Genomic DNA, 22,482 nt, shown 5'->3' on the forward strand with positions numbered 1-22,482 from the left:
CTATCACTGTTTTCCCATTGAGGAATTTTGAATCTGTTGAACTTTTCTAGCTTCTTACTTCATTGTCCATGTAGTTGAATGAAAATACCTATATTGATACAATATTAAGGTCATAAATTTAACAATACAGAACTTGGGAAATGTACATTTTACTTTTCTCATAATAACATTTTTTCCCTTGTGCTCTACTTTGGTTGAACTTAAGCCATATTCTGGGAGAAGTAACTAGGTCAGGGATTTCAGTAAAATGTAGAGGCATTACTGTTGCTGTAAGAGCATCAGTGTGTTATATTTCATTTATATTTCATAGCTCTTGTGTTCCTAAATTTGCAAGATGAATGGCCTTTTCTATTTGTCCTGGAAGAAGATGCTAAGTCAGTCTGATGGATGTCATTGGGGCATGCATAGAGTGGCTTTTAGAGCCAGTACTGAAAATCCTTTGGGAAACATGGTCCCATCTGTAGCTGTAACAGTATTTTACAATCCATTCTGAAATGGTCTTAGAAAATATCTGAATCTTTGGGGTCCAGGATAAACTACACTACCCTCCTGCTCCTCAGATTCTTAGCATCAGAGTCAGGAGCTGATGGATATTTCACAGGGTGGGGAAGCATTGATTTACTTGAGGATCATGATATAATGCAAATATTAAGTTTTCATTTATTTTCATTTTTTCACAAATAAAAATGATTAAAAGACAAATTAGCCTATTTTTTCTTGTCTATAGTTTCAGAATGTTCCCTAGGATGCTTAAGAAAACATTTAATAGGATCTAAGGAATACATTTTTCTCTCTGAGGAATTTTTTTCCTTTCTTTGTAATTCCTTCATCTTCTCTTAGACTAGTACTCTTAAGCCAAAGTAAGAAAGTCATAATAAGTTATGGCTACTTCAGGAGTTTATGGAATGGGATATTGCTTAGCCAACCTCATTACACCAAGTAATATTTTTACCTTGCGAACTGAATGGGAATATTGGGAACTCCCATGAATTACTCTGGGTTAATAAGGTTGCCACAAAAACACAGTAAGAAATTCAATAGAAAAATTCAAAAGCTTTATCTGTTGAAGAAGTTTCAGGTTAACAGATACTGTCCCAAATGTATAAATAAATTCAGCTTATTTTCATTAAGAAAAACTAAAATTCCAAAAAATTAGATAATAGATATGGGGGGGGAGTGGATAGCTAGGTTGCACAGTGGATAGAGACCAGTCCTGGAGTCAGGAGGACCTGAGTTCAAATTTGCCCTCAGACACTTAATAATTTCCTAGCTGTGTGACTTTGGGCAAGTCATTCTTAACCCCATTGCCTTAAATAAATAAAATTTAAAAAAAAGAAAATAGTTATAAGATCATAGATTTAGAGCTGGAAGAGAACTTAGAAGTCATCAAGGCCAACCATCTCACTTTTCAAATGAGAAAATACAGAGGCACATGGAGATTTAATGCCTTACCTAGGGTCACACATTAATGTCAGAGGTGGGATTTGAACTCAGGTTTTCTTGACTTCAAGTCCAATGTTCTATTGACTATTTCTTTTTTATTTGTTTGTTTGTTTGGTTGGTTTTTTGCAAGGCAGTGGAGTTAAGTGACTTGCCCAAGGTCACACAGATAGGTAATTATTAAGTGTCTGAGGTCAGATTTGAATTCAGGTCCTCCTGAGTCCAGGGCTGATGCTCCATTCACTGTGCCATCTAGTTGCCCCTCAATTGACTATTTCATACTTTCTTTGAATAGAAATGTATGAATTTGACCCATTGGGAAGTCAGACCCTGTTTTTTCCTTGTGATAGACCAAGATACTCTACTATATTAAGAAAGTATTTGCTGAAATAAACTACGTATTTCATCTGTTCAGCCACAAGCATTTATTGTCTGTGTACAATGCATTAGATGACCTACCTAAAGCTATGCTTCTATGATTCCGAGTGTAACCAGCAAATGTTGCTAGGGAGGACAAAGTGGGCTGACTGATACCCGTTCCTTTTTCTTCTGTCTTCCTTTCTGGAAGGGGGCAGAGCTAAATCCTCCCAGGTTACTCCAATAGCTTTTCATGGGCCTTGGCTTTCTTTCACTGCCCTTCTTCTCCCTAATTTGGGCTTGATATTGAACAAGCCACACCTTGTGATAACAATTGGTTTTTTTAATCTCAAACATGAAAGAAACCCTCCAGATCTATTCTAAATTTTGCCTGTTGGAAAGTTTATAAAATTATTAATAAAAAATAATAACATAGATCTTAGGATTCCAAATGAAATGGTTACCTAACTATTGACCAGAGTCTGGAATCTTAATCCTATTGCTGTCATTTATGAATTTCAACTAGTTATTTGCTTCTCCCGTTGGCTGCCACCCCCCACCAACAAATGTATAAACATAGAATATACAACTCTTTTAGTTAGGTAGATAATGCAGTGGATAGGGAGCCAGACCTGGAGCCAGGAAGACCTGAGTTCAAATCCAGTCTCAGATATTTTACGAGCTATTAAACTCTAGGCAAGTCATTTAACCTCATTTGCCTCAGTTATCTCATCTGTAAAATGAACTAGAGAAGGAAATGGCAATCTACTCCAGTATCTTTGTCAAGAAAGATTCCCAATGGGATCACAAAGAGTCAACCATAACTGAAATGACTAAATAGCAACACAATTCTTATAGTTGACCAGACATCTTATTTGAGGAAAAATCAGTCAGATTTAAAAAAAATGGAAATTATGGAAACCTGAGGAATTAAACCTGAATGAAAGATAATAGTCACCAGGTTGAAGGAAGGCTAAAGAGAAAAACCTTTTAGCTTCTTCTACTCCTGAGAGAAACAATTTAACCACCTCTCTCTTAGAGATATATCTCATGAATGGAGGCACAGCCACAAAAGTCAAGTCTCTATAATAGAATAGAGACTGTATCATTCTGATCATCAAAGATGCTGTACTTTTCCTCTTTCTCAGGTGGCAGGAGGATGATATTACCACCACCACTGCCACTGTTGCAGCTGCTATTACTACTGCTACACAGCTCCAAGGCCCTAGCTCTTTCTGTTTTCTCAGACTAGTTCAAAGGTTTGCTCTGGAAAGGCATTCCTGCTTAGTGTAGGATACTTTCTGTTTCATCTCTTCCAAGGTTGTGACAAGCCCCAGGATCCTAAAACAGAGTTTATAAAATTTCTGTGAGAGCTTCAGGACTACATCTTGACCTTGGAGGAATCTGAATACCAATTTATCATTTTTCAGAGGAGAAAATGGGATTAAGAGGTATTTAGTAATATGTCCAGGGTTGGTCATTTGGCTAGTAAGTTGAAGAACAGGTAGGAGGAGCCATTTCCTATGACTCTTAATCCATTGTTTTTAAACCAATAGAAGAGCAATAATGAAGTCACATCCAAGGAAATATATAATAAATCTAAACAATCCCTAATGTTCATTACAATGGGTTCTTGGAAACTATGGGAAAGAATCCTGAAATATAGGTCATTTTAACTTTAATATAATTTTGGTTAAGAATAACACATTTATTATTAGTATCATCAGATGGCACCCAGTGATAGTAAGAAATGCTGATGTTCTAATTTCAGGAAATTGGGGAAACTGAGGAAGGAGCAGATCAATGGGTACAAAGGAAGTGTAGGGTTTTTTTCCCCTCCAGCAATAATGGATGAGTTTACAAAATTCAAAACAGTGAAAAGTAGAAATTCCTTATAAAGTACTCTACAAATTCCTGTATTTAAAATGCTAAAAGAACTTAGAATAGTCACATTGTAGATTTAGTGAAGAAAGAGACCTCCTGTAACAAGATCTACTGTGGTATCTCTTGGTAAATGTAAGATGGGCTGAGGATGGAATACTGCTTGAGCTTTTAATTGAGTCCCCTTTTGAGAAACAGAAGACTCAGACTGTAACATCAAGAACTGTGAATTTGGAATGAGAGGATTTAGGTTCAAATCTTAACTCCATCCTATTTGCTCCCCATGTAACCTTGGGGAAGTCACATTACCAATGTAGGTCTTCCTTTCCTCCTCTGAAAATGAAAGGATTTGGCTAAACAACCTTCCAGCTTTAAATCTATGATCCTCTTAAGGTAAAATCTTGTAGCAGTTTTTTTTAGGGGAAAAAAAAGAGCCAGATAAGGGGTGGAGTTGCTTGCCAAATGGAAAGACAAGTATATAAGCAAATGCACAAAAGTGATATCCAGCAAAATATGTAGGGAAGAAACAAAACTGGGTCTCTCTACCATCCTCTGAAAATATATGAGCTAAAATCTTCATGAATAACCAAACTGTGGAAGAAAAACTCTGTACAATCCCTGTATTTTAGCTAGTCTGTCAAATATCAGTAAACAAGTTGTACTGTTTGATAAGAAGTCCAAATGGGTAGCTTTCTGTCTCTAATTGGAATTATCTCTGATCCAGCCATGTCCACTTATATTTATATAGTAATCCTAAAATGAAATATTAAATTTCATGGCAAGATTATAGTTTAAATTTAGGGTTTTTAAAACATTTCTTCAAATAAAATAATAATGATGCCAATGTCAGTACACCCTTAGGGAAATGCCTTGATGAAACCAATCACTCTCTTAACAATTGCCTTTCAATCTAGTCAAAATACTCTTCTCAAATGGACTAATTAAATACTTCCCACTTAGTTTGTCCATCACAAACAAGACAAATTTCCATTTTCATTTCAAGGAATCAGAATCCCTCCCAATTTAATCTTCTATTCATGGAAGACAGCTATTTATCATTCAATTAAGATCTAAGGCTTCAAACTGCAATAGTCATAATATTATTTCTTAAAATTTTATAATACAACTAAGTTTATACTTTATGCTTCCATGAATTTCACATCAATGCTGGAACTCTAAGGTTCAATATTGGGGGGGGGGGGGTGCTATAGGCTCAGAATTACTTTAAACCTTATTAGATGCAAAAATCTTATTTCTTCCTTGTGTCCCTGGAAAGTATAAGTAATATTTTATTGTAATATTGTAAGTAACATAGTGACTTATATACAAAGACAAGAACACCTGGAACCTTTTGAACTCCTTGCAAAATATGCATGCACATGTATAAATCAAGGTCACAAACACTTGAAAATAGAAGATTATTTTGCTTTTAATCTTAACTATTAATTTTTTGTTGCTGAATTTGCTTCTGAATTTTGATGACTGCTATTTCGCCATTCTTGATTTTTAAAAGTATATCCTCTTGTCCAAGAGGCTAAGATTCACAGCTGTGAGCAGCCAGCAAGTAATGAGAAAACCAAGATAACACAACTAGTACAAAGAGCATTATAAATTGTATGCCACCAGAGAGACAAATAATCTAGTCCATGCTTCTTTAATTGGAAAATGATTCTTTTGTGGATAATTTTTCCTTCAGCTGAGATAATTAAATCAATTGTGTCTAGTTACTGGTAGTAATCCTCTAACAATCAGTAACTGCATGAGTATTTCCCCTTTTTTCAATAAATGTTAAAAAAAGATATTTTGATAAACCTCAGTGAAAACTTTCCTCACACAACATTTTCCTGTCTTCTGCTCTGTAATATTTGTTTTGATTAATTAGGAATCATGCTTCAGACCTGTCATAAAATGAGAATATATTGATTGTTTACATTTGAAGTACCTTATAAACAGACTATTGACAAAGAAGTCTGTATGGTTGCCTGTTGTTGTTGTCAATGTCATTGCCATTGTTTTCAAGTAAGGGAATTTTTTTAATGACTAAGCATAAAGTTGAGGGTGACAAGAGAGATAAAAAGAAACAGCTATTTCTTAAATCACGATTTAGTGTTGGCAGGAACTCAGGGTTTGGGAGCATGATTGATGGATGCAGTATGGCTATGGTTGAAGACATTGAAATAGAAGGGATTCTGAACATGCTTTGGTTACCACTGGTGGTTTTCTCCTAGTTATATTTCAAAGGCAGCCACTTCAGTGGATTCTGGAGATGGGCAGAAAGGTATTGAATTATGCAGTGGGAGAAGAAGCTTTTCCTGAGACCTTACCCTCTGTATTAGAATTAGAGTGAAGGAAGAATGAGAACACTGGGTGATGAAGCAAAAAAAAGAGTTATCAAGGAGGAAGATTGGTAGCTAGGTGGTCCAGTAAAGGTAGCTATTAAAGATCTTAGAAATCATTCAGGCTCTACCACTTTAAAGACAAAGAAATTGCAGGTCTAGAGAGACTTGTGGCATGGTCACATAAATAGTAAGACATAATTGTTTCTAAATAAAGTTTGGGGAAATTATTCTTAAAGTGAATAAATATATTTGATACCAGTGGGGAAGGAGAACCTAGTATAATAACTGAGAGAAGGAGAGAAGTAGTCTATATCTCTAGAATAGGCCATAATGATGGAATACAACTCTACCTGTTTTCTTCCTCTAAAGCTCAAATCTTATCTCTTTACCCCTTTCTTCTACCATCAAAGCTACAAGTTTTGTAACAGTTGTAGTAACATCACTTTCTCATTTTGGGATAAGGATTTTTTCCCTCCCATATCACAGGATACTAGGAGAACAGTTTTTCTGAGTTAGTCTAAGGCAGTTGTCTAGGGAAATTCAGCATATGAAAGAGAGGGCATATACTTGGGAATATTTCAGAAGAAGGCTTCAGCCACAGAGTGGGAAGTATCTACTAAAAGTGAATATTGTAAATATTGGGGGGAAAAAAACTTTGTGATTCAGGGTTTAAATCTTGTTTGTAAGAAGGAAAAATAAAAGTGATGGATGAAGGCAGGAAGGAAGGAAGAAAGGAAAGGAAAGGAAAGAAACAAAGAAGGAAAAAAGGAAAGGAGGGAAGAAAAAGAAGGGAAGAAAGGGAGGGAGAGAGGAAGGGAAGAAGGAAGAAAGAGAAAAAAGGGAGGGAGGAGAGAAGAAAGGAATGAAGAATGAATAAACTGGGGGAGAGGAGAAGGTTCAAGTCCCTGATCTGTATATTCATCAGGGGGTACCAACTCTAATCTGCTTCTTCACATGTGATTCAGTGAGTGCTTTAAAAAAAGAGCTTGCATTTTCATTTGAAAGTTGATAAAATAAACATTTGTGCCACTGAAGCAGTTTTTATACTATAGAGTAGCAAATCAAATGTTAATTGTGTTGCATCCATAGTTCTAGATAAAGTCAATTTTCACTATTGACAAAATATATGTAAATATAATATCTAAGAATTAGTAATTGGTTAAGCATTTTTGCATAGGGAGGGTTCCTGGAAAGCCCTATGAGGCTTGGCAGGAATTAGAAGGCCTATGTCCATGCTCTGTCTCTGGAGCAGTAAAAAAGACTTTTTAAAGGTCATTCAATTTTGGTCTACATTTCAGCTTTCTTATCGACAAAACACAGCTGGTAATTTCTATCTATAATTTTTCCCCACCTCAGGACCACTGTAGGAATCAGTGATATTTAAAAAAAGACTCAAAGTTATTCAAATAAAATTTACACATCAAATCTTTTTAAAAACTGATGGTGTACAAGGTATCAAATGCCATTTTTAATAAGGGATCTATATTCTTACCTTACAAAGTAGTAATTATCTGCTTTTTAAAAAAAAAACTTTTATTCCTAATGTTCTATAATTAGTTCACTGAAATGTGATATTTACTGCCAGTTAGTCTTTTGACAATTTTATGTACCCTTTTTACAAACATAAAATTTATCCTTTTCTTGCCTTAACTCAGCCCTTTCTATTAAAATACTTTCCATTTTGTGAGGTAGGTGTGTGTTATAATTCCCAGCTTAATTTCTTCACAAAACCCAGACTCAGGGACATGAAATGTCTTGCCTTGCCAGAATTAACAGATCACAAAATTTCAAAGTTGGAAGGTATTTCAGAGGCAATTTAGTACAAAAGAAATTCCTTCTACAATCTGGAACCCATAGTCATCTGTCATTTCTTCTCTGAATCCCTGTGATGGTGAATCTAGCAGGTTGCCTAATGGTAAGCCATACTCCTTTCCCATCTGCACTCAGCATTCTCTTATCCCCATTCACTTCACCTCTCCCTTTTTCCTGACTCACCCCAGTTTTGCTCTTCCCCCTACCACCATGCCTGATGGAATTCTAGTTCCATAGTTAGTGAACTTTTTTCATTTTACAAATTCCTCTCAAGTTTCTTTCATTTACTTATACTCAAAGAATTTCCCCCAATATATTGCATCTGATGGACTGCACTTTGTCTTCTACACACAGGGAGAAAAAGTCTTCCATTACTCCATTATTGCTCTCCTCATTTCAAGTAAACACCTTTCAAATTCACTATTCAAACAAGATTCTAGTAAGAGTAATCTATCAGAATCCAGGATATTCTCTCTCCTTTTTCAAGGAGTTCTCTTTAAGAAGTTACTCCTCTTTAAGCTAGTTCCTGTCTTAAAATAAGCTTCAACATTCATGTTGAAGTCCCTTCAAATGTTAGATATACCCATCAATCAAAGATTCCCCACTCTCCTTAAGCTCCCTTGAATTAATAGTTCTACTTAGCTTTACTATCATATTTTTGATCTTGCCATCCTCCTTTCCATGATCAAAAATACTGGAATCTCAACATCAAAACATAACTTCCTATCATTTCATCTTTATCTATGCCACACTCATTCTAAAACTGTTCTTTATTCTCACCTGATCTGCCAATCCCTCCATATCTCAATAAATTCCTAAGCAATCAGTGCAACTTTAGGCTCAGTTTTTTCCTCTTTCTCAATCTCAGCCACCTGAAGTTAGTTCAGTTCCTCAATGTCTTCTGCTCAAAAACCTTTGTCTCTTTTTCTTTCCTATTAATACTTATTCCTTGCCAACCCCCAGCTCTAGATTATACCCACCATCTTCCTTCTCTATTCCTATTTATGGGCTTCGGAAAGGAACTAAAGGAAATCACACAAGAGCCAATTAATTAGTCCACTACACATTAATGCAGTTTCTAATCTCAGTGGGACTTTTTAACCACAAGATAATCCTTTTACTCTTATTTAATTGATTCTCTATCCCACTTACTAAAGAAGCTATTTCAAACTTTCTCTTTTCTAGCCTCCCACACCATAACAGCTCTATACCCTTCCAACTCAGGTTCTCCTTTCACACTTTACTGAAGAATTAGAAACCATTTCCCATAAGCTTCATCTTTTCTTTTCTGCATATTAAAATCTCCTTAATATCATCCTTCTCCTCCTTAGTGATAATGGGGTACTTTTTCCTTGCCAATTCAGTAGTTTCTTCTGTACACCTCAATCTTTTCCCCCTCAACCCACTTTTCCATTTTCTCTCAACCTTAAGTAGACCCTATCAAGCTCTTAAATTATCAATCTACACCTTCTCATTTTCTCTACATAATTTCTAGGGGAAAATGTTATCTACAAATGTCTCCATTTCCTCACATTTCATTCTTTTCTCTGTTTGCAGTTTGCCTTCCAACCTGAAATGGCTCTTTCCAAAGTTATTGATAATTTTGAATTTTAAATTTGATTGCCTTTTCTCAGTCCTCATCCTCATTGACCTCTCAGCAGCATTTGATAATGTTTGCTATCTTATTATGGATATCCTTTCTCCCTGAGTTTTCATGATACTGTTATCTTTTGTAACTCTTTCTACCTATTCAATTGAAACTTTTCAGTCTCTTTTGTTGGTTTATCATTATATAATTATTCCTAACTGTAAATGTCCTCCAAATCTCTGTTCTGGTTCCTCTTCTTGAACTCTCACTCAATGAATTTAGTAGCTCCCATGAGTTTGTTTCTATGCAGAAAATTCCAAAAATTAGGGCTCTATATTCTGCTATAGTTGTGTATCTTAAACTGCCTGTTGGATATTTCAAGCTGGATTTCCCAAAGACTTCTAAGTTTTACAATCTCTGAATTATCCTTAAAGCCTCATTCTCCTCTTCAACTATCCAATTATCTATGCTTGGCAATTCTAACTCCAAAATATCTTTCACTTCTGCCCTTTTCTCTCTACTATCCTAATTTAGCCACTCATTATCATTACCCTTTGACATAGACTACTACAATAGTTTCCTATTTTATTTCCCCTGTCTTAAACCTGTTCCCTTTCTAATCCAACCTCTGTACACCTAACAAAATGATTTTCAAAAAGTATGCAACTGACTATATCACTCTTATACCCAGTAAACTCCACAATTTCCCTGGAATAAAGCACAATGTTCCCTAGCATTTAAAGTCTTTCATAACTTGACCCTTCATTACCTTTTCAACTTTGCACATTACTCCCCTTCTCAAACTCTACAATACATTTTTGTCTTGAACTATCTGTCCACTGTTTTTTAGAATGCATTTTTCCTTCACCTCTAGATTTTAGAATTCCATGTAGCCTTCAAAAGTCAGAACAAAATTGTTGACAGAAAGTCGAGAGAAATTTACATTGAGATGAGTTATGGATGAAATGGGGTAAATTAGAACCAAGATGCCCACCCTGCAACTTATTTGTAAGTAAGGACAATCCCCAAAATTGCTGGTACATTTAAAAAAGTTCTACACTTGTAGATCAGACCAAAGCATGAAGATTATTACATTTCCTCTTACTCTAGCCAGCAACATCTGTATATCCTCACTTCATCTGACTGGCCCAGCTGAACAAGTCTTGGGAGAAAGTAAATGAGTCACTGTAAAAGGATTAATAAAAAGGGCAGAGAAGTTATTTGTTAAGCTTTATATATCACTGGACTTGAACTTCACTAATGAGCATTAAACAAGGTCTATCCTTGGGAAGGGAATGCTGTAATTGTACCATATTCATAGAGATGATGCTCTGAGTTTTAGCAGAGTAAAAAGTAGGAGTGTGTGAAAACTGCATGTTGCTCTCATTTTTTTTTAAAGTTGGCATTTAATATCATTTTTTTAAAAAAAAAGTATGGATACCTTTTGTTTTGACATAATAGTTTCCAACAAGCCATCAAACAAATTCCCAGAAATAAGCTAAGCAGGATTGCCTAATAACATATCACATTTTCATTTGCCTCCTGTTTATGGGCTAGGCAAATGCTGGAAAAGGTCAACTTGGCTTTAGAACAGAAGATTTTAAAAACTCATCAAACTGGGAACCTGAAATATTGAGGGTCATTCTAAATGCAAGAGTCTTGGTTTTTATTCCTTCCATTCTAAGTATATTCTATCATGGATAAAACTGTCTGGGTAGCAGCCAGCAAGATCTGTGTATGTAGCAGGATTTTACCAAAAGATTCACCGTGTTCCAAACAGAACAGTCTCAAAGCTGTGAAAGGAAAGAGCCTCCAGTTGAATTTGTCATAACACACTGATATGCCAACTATCTTCTTACTATACTTTCCTGGAAGCAATATCATCAACCTTACTTAAAGACCCACAAGTGCTTTTTCCATTAAGTTTAGTTCTATATCTGAAATAGTATATGAGTTCATACATATGGGGTCATGTAGTACAAGATTATCATAAATTCATACATAATGTGATCTTTGTATCTGCAATGTTACACAATGCAGTCCTCTAAAATTGAATTTATTAAACTATGCACTCTTCAATACATCATCACAGAGAAAATAATTCTAGCAATCTGACTCTGTAGTCTGAAGAGTAAGGTCCAAGTTAAGATTCAAGGAGATGGACTGTGATAGAAATTAGTAAAGCTTGTTTAAAGAATTTCTGCAAAAACATCTGAAAGAATTTAACTAAGCATGATTCATGGCATGACTGGCGGCCTCAGGGATATCACCCATCATTCATTCCACAAGGACTTTATTAAGTAATTACTTTGGGTCAAACACTTTGCTAGGTCTTGGGGATAAAAAGACATTTTTTAAAGCTCACCCAAACCCTTAAGAGGCCTATATTCTGCACTATTTAAGTAGTTGAGAACAATATTTACACTGCTAAATGAATATAAAATGTAGACAAAGGCAGTAACACAAAGAAATCTCTAAGATGAAGGGCATAGAAAATAGGAAAGTCCTCTTGTCAAGAGTGTGACTTGAGTCGAATTTTGAAGGAAGCTAAGTATTCTAATGGGCGGGTGAGGTGGAAGTGAATGCCAGACATAACCTATTCACAGTCATGGAAATATTCTGAGGTAGAATGCATTATACAGAAATAATAAGGTGAATAGTTTGATCAGATCATAGGATGTATAAAGGAAAATTGTGTTTAATAAGGTTGGGAAGTCATGAGGGGCTTTAAATGATAGACATAAGAATTTGTACTTGGTTTTAGAGTTAGCAGAGAGCCAGTGGACCTACTGAGCCAAGGGGTGACATGGTCATACCTCTACTTTAAGACTATCACTTTAGCAGCATCACAGAGGATAGATTGAAAGGGGGAGAGAATTAATGCAATTAAGAGACTACTACAGTAATACAGGCAAAAGGTAATGAAAGTCTGAAACTGTGGTAAAGGGATAGATAAGAAAGATGATGAGGAAAGAAGGAAGGAAGAAAGAAAGAAGAGAAGGAAGGAGAAACAGAAGAGATGGAGGGAAAGAGGAAAGAAGGAAAGAGAAAGGAAAGAAATGGAGAGAGAGAGAGAGAGAGAGAGAGAGAGAGAGAGAGAGAGAGAGAGAAAGGAAATATACATTAAGTAACTTCTCTATGCCAACCACCATGTGAAGTACGTTATAAATGTTACTCTCATTTAACCCACACAAAAACTCTAGGAGGCAGGTGCTATTAGTGTTATTATTCACATTTTATAGTTGAGGCAAATAGATTAAGTGACTTGCCTAGGGTCATACAGTTAATAAGTACCTTAGATCATATTTGAATAGTCTTTCTGCTCCCAGACTTAGAGCTTTAAACATTGTTCCTTTAATATTGCCTTTATAGAAGTATAGTTGCCAAAATTTGACAACTGCACATGTTGGGGGAGTGTTGCTGTAAGGAATTGAGGATAACAGTTTGGAAACCTGAATAATTTGAAAGATAGTTGTGTCCTTAATAGAAAGAGGAACATTAGGAAAGGGGAAAGGGTTTAGGGGGAAAAATGAATTCTGTTTTGGACATTTTAAGTTCGAGGCATCTATGGGTCATCTAGTTGGAAAAGTCCAATAGGCAGTTAGTTCTATCCAATAGGTCTGGAGCTTGGGGAGAGATTTGTTAGGTGTATAAATCTGCAAGTCATCTGCCTAGAGGTGAGTTAATGAGAAAGGATATAAAAGAACAGTATGGGGCCCATGACAGAATCTTGGGGGATGTATCCACAAATTGGAGGAAGGACACATGGGTACAGTGGAGAGAGAGACTTTGAGTTTAATTCTCAGCTCCTATATTTATTAACTATAGGACCTTGCACAAGTGAGTTAACCTCAGATTACTCACTTTTTTAAATGGAATAGATGACCCCTGAACTCATTTTTAGATAGAGATCTATGATGAAATGATTCAACAAAAATGGACTGGGAAAAAGTAGCCACAGATAGGAATAAAACTGTATTGGGTAAAACCCTGCACAGAGAGAATATCCAACACTAAAAGTCAAGGCCAATAGTACCAAAGGCCAAGATACATGAAACCTGAGAAAAGACATAACAGTTTTGGCAATTAAGAGCACAATGGTAAACCTGAGAGAGGAGTCTTAGTTACATGATGTGGTAAGAAGAGCATGAGAGGAAAAGTGGAGGCGAAAATTACTGTAGACTTTTCTTTCTCAAATTTTGACAATAAAAATAAGGAAAAACAAGATGATAGCTCGAAGAGTCAAGTAAAGATTTTAATGATTGATGAGATGAGCATGTTTGTAAGCTGCAGAGAAGAGAGAAATGAAAAAATCAGGATGAGGGTAATTGTAGAGGCAAGCTGCTGGAGGATTTAAAAGGGGAGGGGTCAAGAGTACAAATACATAGCAGAGAAAAACCATCTCTTCACTAGTGACTGGAGTACAAGAGAAAAGGATTTGACAAGGATTCAAAGTATTTTGAGAAATAGAATAAGAGAGAGTTTAAAAGGTGAATAGCTCTGTTTTCTGTCTTTTTAAATTATTTATTTTGAGTTTTTGAGTTTGGGGATTTTTTAAAATATCTTTTTGTTTTATTTCACAGCCACTTAAGGATATAAATCTCCCCCACTAAAACCCCTAGTTGGCCTTTGCTTGTAACAAAATAAAGCAGTTAAGCAAGACCAAGGAACACAGTAACCATGTCTGACAGGGTATGCAATATTCCACACTCATAATCACCCAGCTTTTCAACAAAAAAGAACATGGTATGGCATTATTTTATCAATAAAGAATGAGGTGAGATCCTTAGCCGGGGGAAAGAGTAGGAAGGGAGTTTTACAGTAAGTTTGAGGAGAGAAAAAAAGGTTTGAAACACTAGCTTGAGGAGTGTGATAGGGAGTCAATTAGGGAAGATTAAAAATTGCCTTCTTTACTTATCGTTCCACTGAGATGACAATGTAAAGTTGCTGTGGCAAGCACAGTTGTATGACTTTTTCTGGCTCCTTTAAGCAGTAGTTGATCAAGAGAGAAGAAAGTATATGGTGGAAGTAATCTAGGGCTGAGGTTTGATAAGGCACCAGTAGTGATAAAGTAAGTTAATCAAGGATTGAGTACAGTCATTCATCATTACAGAGGTAATATAGGGAGTGTATTGAGGAATAGAGACCACCAGTCATGATGAGGAAGAAATACAGATTTAAGAGAAATAAGGTACAGGGAGAGATGAAAGGTTAGATGGTTAATATCAGAGTTCATCATATTAGTTAGGCACTTATGGGTGCTAGTGATCTAAGGCCTCCTGAAAGATAATGGATGAGTTTATTGTAGATTAAAGGCAAGAAGTCAGTGGGTTAGTTCAATGTTAATATCTAGTGAGATGTGGTGAATTTGTGTATACGAGCTCAAAGATCAATTACAGTAGACAAAAATGATGTTTCTAGAATGCTTCTGTAATATTTTCCAAAACACTTTCTCAATTCTTCTATGAATTATTATCTTATGAAGCTTAAGTGCTTGTTGAGATTGTCTCATTAGGAGTTGTAATATCTCTCCAGTTAGGAAGGACTAGTTATTATTATGTTTCCTTATGTGTTTAGATGGTGAACCTGAATCATAAAGTGGTTGAATTAATTCAGATAGTTAATAAAGACTAGCTCTCAAATTTCTTGAACTGGTTTCATAAAGGAAGGATTAAATAAGCTATAGTCCCTTCATTAGTACATACTGGTATAAAAGTCTTTGGTGGATATTCAAAGATACAAATTTTTTTTGGAGATATGAAAAGCATGTAACTGAAATAGTGAAATATTTCATTTTTTTTTTACAAAAAGTGATTCCACCTTCATCTTTTAGTCATTCAAATTAAACTAGAGGAGATTGTTCCAAATATCTAATAATAAAAGAGATGAAGATTAAAATTACAGATTTTTATCTCACACATAACAAACTGACAAAGATGACAAAAGATGTGGGTAGATTATGTTTCAGAATCTATGGAAATGCACTATTGGAGAACTGAATTGGTCCAACTATTCAGGAGAACAAATTAGAAGTTGAAAATTCACTAAGAAAGTGAATTTTAATATCCAAACCAGAGATTCCACTGCTAGGTATGTGAATTAAGAAGGTCAAAGAGAGAAGGAAAGGTCCTATATGATATAATTTTCAGAGTAGCACAAAACTGGAAACAAAGCATTGGTCTGTTGAATGTAAAAAGAACCAAACCCATGGTGATACTGATGCAATGGACTACCATTGTACCATAAAAAATTACAAATGTGAACAATTCAGAAAATTCTGGAAAGGAGCATGACTTGATGCAGAATAAAGGAAACTGAACTAGGAAAATAATATATACAATGATTTCCATAATATGAATGAAAAGAATAAAATAAAAAACTAAATGCTATATAATTAACTATGGCCAAGTTGTTCCTATAAAAGAGATGAGGAAATGTCTCTTCTTCTTTTGCAGAGGGGTGGGGAGGGGTAACTATGGATATGGAAAAATCACATATGCTGTCAGACTCAGTAGATATATTTGCTAGTTTTCCTGAACTGCTTTTTTTCTTTGTTATTGGAGAAGTTCACTAGGTAGGGGAAGGAGGATATATTTTTTTAAAAATGAACATTTTCAAAAAACAAAATTATCATGAAAAATTTTAAAACTCAGGGGAAAAAGACCTATGTAAACCAGGTGAATTTCCCTTTCACTGAAAAATTCATCCATTAATCAATCTGCATCAATTCTTTCTCAGTAGGTTTTATTCTCTCACTATTCAAAATGTCCAAAATCTGTATGACACACATAGAACGTATGTTCTATAATAAACTGTAGGTTGAGTAGCTTTTAGGACCACTTATTCTTCTGTGTTTCTAGTTCCCCCAGAAGAAAAGGTGAGAGTATGTGCACTGAGAGCTTTGTATTATCATGGTGTGAATATCTAGCAGCATGTGTCTGGCTTGCTGTGTCTGTGTCTCTCTCACTCTTTCTCTCTGAATTATCACCTCTCTTTGTCTGACCCTCAGTGCCTCATTTGAGTTTCCACTTGTCACAGTCTTGCTTATTGGATAATTTCACATTTCCTCATGATTCTTGTCTCTCTGGCAGAAATCGTAATTATAGTGACTATGTAGTGTTCTATTAATTACAGGAATTGTGGTTTTTATATGCATGGGTTAATTGGTGATATTTGCATACAGAATTTTCTCTCCAGATAATTTAGACTGTAGTAATTAACCTTGTATCCGGGTTATCAGTTATTAACTAGTTGTCTCCACTGAGTCATAGAATTAGAATTCATACTACATTTGATACTTATGGCCTGCTTTGGAAGAAGGAAAATAAGGGAGTAGAAGAGAATGAATCTGAGTCTAAGAGAAAGGAGGGAAAGGAGAAATGAATATTTTTCTAATTATGGATAATATTATTCCTTCTAGCTATTTCTCGGTCATCTACTCAACAGACTTGCCAATGCAAACTAGAAACTAAATCCTAGAGATTTTAACCTTTTCATCTGTGGAATGCCAGTCCTTCCCACCCTCCTTTCCTTTCTTCATTGTGATTCACAAGGCCACTATTTCAGATGGGCTGCAGCCATGCTTCATTTCATCTACGCTTCCCAATCTCTTCTCCAAAGCTTTGCCAGCATCTTTACCACTGTATATATTCTTCCTACCCCACAGTGCTGGGATTATGATCAAATTAACTCTGCCATTGTTTCTGAAAGAGATGTTTTGATCTTCTTTCCTTTGCCTCTCCCCCCCCCCCATTATCATCCCTGTACCTTTCCTAACAAAATGCCAATACCTGAACACCATTCCCCTGTATGTGATGTAATCCCCTAGAATATAACCTCTTGGGGAAGCTAGGTGGTTCGGTATATAGAGCACTGACCCTGGAGTCAGGAGATCCTGAGTTCAAATTGATCTTAGATACTTGATACTTACAAGCTATGTGACCTTGGACAAGTCACTTAATCCTGATTGCCCCCCCCCCCCAAAAAAAAAGAAAGAATATAAGCGCTTTTAGGACAGGAACAGTCTTTACTTTTGTGTATGTGTCCCTAGTATTTAGTACAGTGTTTGGCACAATGAAAGCTCTTAAAAATGCTTTTTCATTCATTCGTATAAGCATTCATTCATTCCTTCACCCAAAACATTCTCAAGGTTCATATTTTTTTTCTCATTATATTAATTAGTCACTCAATCTGTTAGGGTTATTTACAATATGGAATTTGGGAATGTGTGGGGCATGAGTCCAGACATACCAGAGCTCAGAGACTATTACTGCGAGTTAGCAATTTACCTACATGCTTCAGGGATTAGCTGATTAGTTGACTCCAAGTATCAGGGTCACACCATGTTAGGAAAGCAGGAAATAGTACAGGTTGCGGAAAATACTGAGAACACTTCAGAGTTGGTTTTGATGAAGTCATGAATACTAATAATGAGATAGGATACAAATGACTATACCATTAACCTACATTTGGTTATATTTGTCAATAATATTTGGCAGAGGAAAACAAATGGAGTGCAGATTGGCAGGGGACACTATTATTCCTATAGTAATATTTTATTGTTGACAGCCATTATAATATTTACCAATAAGGTACTTTAAAAAACTTACCACTAGGAATTAGTCCAAATATTCTAGAAAACAATTTAGAATTATGATTAAAAATGACTAAACAATTGATACCTTTTAGCTTTTTGTTTGTTTTACTGATACCGTTTTAAAATTTCTTATTTACTTGCAACCATATCTTTATTATTCTACCCTTCCTAAATTCCCTTGAACAAAAGATTTTCAAAAAGAAGGTGAAGCAAAAATTCAGCAAAGTCAGCCAACATATTTACCACATCTGACAGCATTCCTTAAAAGAGGGAGGTATATTTTCTTAGCTATTCTGGGCTCAACAAAGCTTCAACTTTGTACTTATAGAATTTAACTCATTCTTATTGTCCTTTATATTTAAATTTTTAGCTATCAGGTATGTTGCTTCTCTTGCTGTTTGTCTCACTTGGCAGCAGTCCATATAAATCTTCCCAAGTTCCTCTGAATTCTCCAAATCTATAATTTCTGACAATTTATGAATATTCCATTATATAGGGCAGCTAGGTGGTGCAGTGGATACAGCAATGGTCTTGGATTCAGAAAGATGGGACTTGGAATCTGGTCTCAGACACTTGCCATTTATTAGCTGTGTGACCTTGGGCAAGACACTTAACCCTGATTGCCTCACATCCAGGGCCATCTCCAGTCAACCAGATTCACATCTGGTCAATGGATCCAGATGGTTCTGGAGGATAATGTGAGGCTGATAGCTTAGCACAGCATCCCCCACACTCAAATCCAGTTTACGTGCTTGTCATGGCATCACCTTCCTGGTATCATGGTCTTCTTCAAAATTGAAGGACAAACATTATTCCATTATATCCATGTTTCAAAATATATTCAGTCTGTCCCTGAATGATGGGCCTCTCTATACACTTTGTTTCCAGTTCTTATCTAGCATAAAAGTACTGCTGTGAATATTTTGACATGTATTGGCCCTTTCCAAGTTTGACATCATTAAAATATATGTGTGGTAGAAAGATATGTGCAAGTATGTTAGTAATGTGCCAGAATGAAAGAGACACTACATTCAAAGTTAGATAGCTTTGGGTTCATATTTCACCTCTGCTATTTTACTAAATTACTGACCTTGGGTAATTTACTCAATTTCTCTGGGGAAATGTTTCTTCACCTATGAAACAAGGGAGGTGATTAGATGATTTCTGTGGTAACTTTGGATATTATTATTATTACCCCTATTTTTTTGTTTGCTAGGCAATGGAGTTAAGTGGCTTGCCCAAGGCAACATGGCTAGGTAATTATTAAGTGTCTGAGGCCGGATTTCAACTCAGGTACTCCTGACTCCAGGGCTGGTGCTCTATTCACTGCGCCACCTAGCTGCCCCTATTACCCCTGTTTTGAAGAATGATTTTGTGGCAAATCTATCCTTGCAAATTCCTCAGATGGAGAAAAACCTGGTTTTACAACAAAATTTGGAATAACTAAATTAATGATACAATTTTCAATCATCTTAGAGTTTCATTACCTAATCCACTGTTTGATCTTCAAGAATTATTGCCTTATGGTGCCATATAGCATAATGTACTATTATTATTGTTTAATTAATGTGAGTTCAGATTAATTTTCTTATGAATTCCTTGAGAATTCCTCTTGAAATGATTAGAGACCCTCTGGGGTTTTACAAAATCATTGGAAATCACTGCTCTGGAGAAATTCTTTTCTACCCTATAGTTTCAGAGAAAGAAAAATATATTTAGTATTAACTTAGTAGGTTCCAAACATATTATTGTGGAGGGAATCTTTTTTTTTGCAAAATACTTCCTTAGTTAATTTATTCAGGGAAAAAAATGTCAGCTCCAGCCACTTCCACATGCTGCATCACTAAATCTGTACCAAATTTTCCTATTGCTATTTTGTTAAGTAAAGTTGAAGAATTTCTTTTAAATACTTTAGGTAGCAAATAGAAATAGATTATAAATGGATATTAGATTTCTTAGAACTTGTCTATATTGCCATGGAAGAGATCTGTCTTCATACTATATATAACCAATAATTCACTCATTATTTGATTGATTGATTTAATGGGAATTTATTAGAGACCTACTTTGTGTTATACACCAGACTAATTGCTGGATAACCAAACCCCACCTTCAAAAAGCTAACATCCTAAGAGTGGGGAATGTGGAGGCAATCTAAACACAGAGAAAGAAATACAAAATAATTTCAAAATTGGTCAACTGAGGGGATTATAAGATACATACATACATACATACATACATACATACATACATATGTATATTCTGCATATGTATGCATATTTACCAGCACTTGCCAATGTAAAGAGCAAATATAGGGGGCAGGAGAAGCATTCATAGATTTGACACTTTTGTACCATAAAAATGCTGTGTAGAGCATTTATTCTCCTGACCCTCACTATCCTATTCCCTCCCCTCAGTTTAAATCGATTGTTAATTTTAGGAGAACAACTAAGTTATTTAACTCTTGGTAAATCAAGATAGGGCAACTAGATTAGATGACTGTGCTTGGAATCAGGAAGGCTCATCTACCTGAGTTCAGATTTGACCTCAGCTAGCTGTGTGAGCTGGGTAAGCCACTTAACCAGGTTTGCCTCAGTTTCCTTACCTATAAAATGAACTGGAGAAGGAAATGGCAAACCACTCCATTCTCTTTGTCAAGACAATCCCAAGTGGAGTCAGGAAGAGTGAAATGACCAAAGATAATTTAATGAGGGATTTTGTTTGTTTGTTTGTTTGCTGTTTATAGGAGTAGGGCATGAGCAAGTCCAACAAATTGCACAAAGCTTTGTAAACTGCAATGACTATACTTTGGAGTCAAGGAGGCCTGGTTTCAAGTACCATCTCTAACACCCTGAACAAGTCAAGTTACCTCTTAGCCTTAGGCCCCTAAATTAGACTAAAATGTAACTGGGAAATATTTAACAAAAGAAAAGAAAAGAAAAGAAAAGAAAAGAAAAGAAAAGAAAAGAAAAGAAAAGAAAAGAAAAGAAAAGAAAAGAAAAGAAAAGATACATAATATCAAAATTTAAAACTAAGTTGATATACTGCCCACAGTGATCCTTATGTACATATTAATGGCCTTCATTTCTATTAGAGATTTACCCCACCATTATAGGCAACCGAGACTCCCCAGTTGAAGAGGAATTAACTTGCATTTGTAGGAATTTCCTCACTCTGGAATAACTTTTATCAGTGAAATCACAGATCTAATTCCTATTTTTTTACTCCAATAATAGGCTCATATTTCTTTCCTGATTTATTAAATGGGAAAGCAGATTTTTTTTTCATTATTTGATCAAAGATTGAGTTTCAGGGCGGCGAGGTGGCGTAGTGGATAAAGTGCGGGCCCTGGAGTCAGGAGTACCTGGGTTCAAATCTGGTCTCAGACATTTAATAATTACCTAGCTGTGTGGCCTTGGGCAAGCCACTTAATCCTGCTTGCCTTGCAAAAAAAAAAAAAAAAAAACCTAAAAAAAAAGATTGAGTTTCCTAAAGGGTATATGTGAATTCTATAAATTAAGTTATTGTTCTCATTTTTGTATCTTAGAATGTGTGTGTGTGTGTTTATGTGAGATACGGAGAGACAGAGATAGAGAGACGGAGAGACAGAAGGAGGAAGGGAGAACCGAGTATGACTCTTGGATTCAAGACAATTTAGAGTCAAAGCTTAGCTCTCTAATGTAGTCTTGTAAGACTTAAGTTGTAGAGAAGTTGTTGACTAATAATTTTTAGAAAGTATTTCCCCATCCAGTTCTTTATACCAGTGAAATCATAAACACAGACAAATGTATACATATCCATATTCATAACTATAACTATATCTGATTGTATATGATTATATCTATAACTAAAGATTTGAGAGAAGGAAGAAGATAAAGAAGAAAGAGAATTGGAGAGAGAAAGAAGGGTGTTTGTGTGTACCTGAAGCAGCAGCCAGGAGCTGTGTAACACCATGATTTGTTATAGGCAGTCCAAATTTAACCTAGGTTTTTGGATAGACACAAACCTATGATGAAATATTATGTTTAGTCTTCTGGTTAGAAGAAAAGCACTGAGAACATTAAATGCCCAAGTGAAAAAATGAATAGTATCTTACTCTTGGAAGCAGAGAACTTGACCTGAAGAGTTTAGTTCAAATGAGAATGATTTAAGTTTTTTGCCATATTAGGATTTGCTGAGGGTTTTAACAAAAAATAGCAACAGCAAGACAAAAAGCACAGTAAATGAAGGTCTTGGTTAATTATTTTTAATCAATGATTAGTCAGTCAGCAATCATTTTATTAAATATGCCAGGCCTGTGCTCTCTTCAGCAGCACATATACTAAAATTGGAATGATACAGAGAAGATGAGCATGGCCCTTGTGCAAGGATGACACGCAAATTCGTGAAGCGTTCCATATTTTTTACTATTTCAATAGTTGTAAATTTCAATATTATATAAAGATCTATGTTTGTACAACAATGCAACC

The 22,482-nt window shown here is 35.5% G+C and overlaps 1 protein-coding gene and 1 non-coding gene across 6 annotated transcripts in view; both read left to right on the plus strand.

The window, feature by feature from the left end:
- The window catches only part of SEMA6A (semaphorin 6A), a 176,444-nt gene that overhangs the window by 55,794 nt on the left and 98,168 nt on the right, over positions 1 to 22,482 (plus strand). The gene's annotated exons all lie outside the window — the stretch shown is intronic.
- On the plus strand, positions 22,311 to 22,417 carry LOC141503583 (U6 spliceosomal RNA). The gene has a single exon (XR_012472929.1). It is a non-coding gene; the product is annotated as a U6 spliceosomal RNA (small nuclear RNA).

Source organism: Macrotis lagotis, chromosome X (assembly GCF_037893015.1).
Source record: "Macrotis lagotis isolate mMagLag1 chromosome X, bilby.v1.9.chrom.fasta, whole genome shotgun sequence".
In the NCBI taxonomy this organism is placed as follows: domain Eukaryota; kingdom Metazoa; phylum Chordata; class Mammalia; order Peramelemorphia; family Peramelidae; genus Macrotis; species Macrotis lagotis.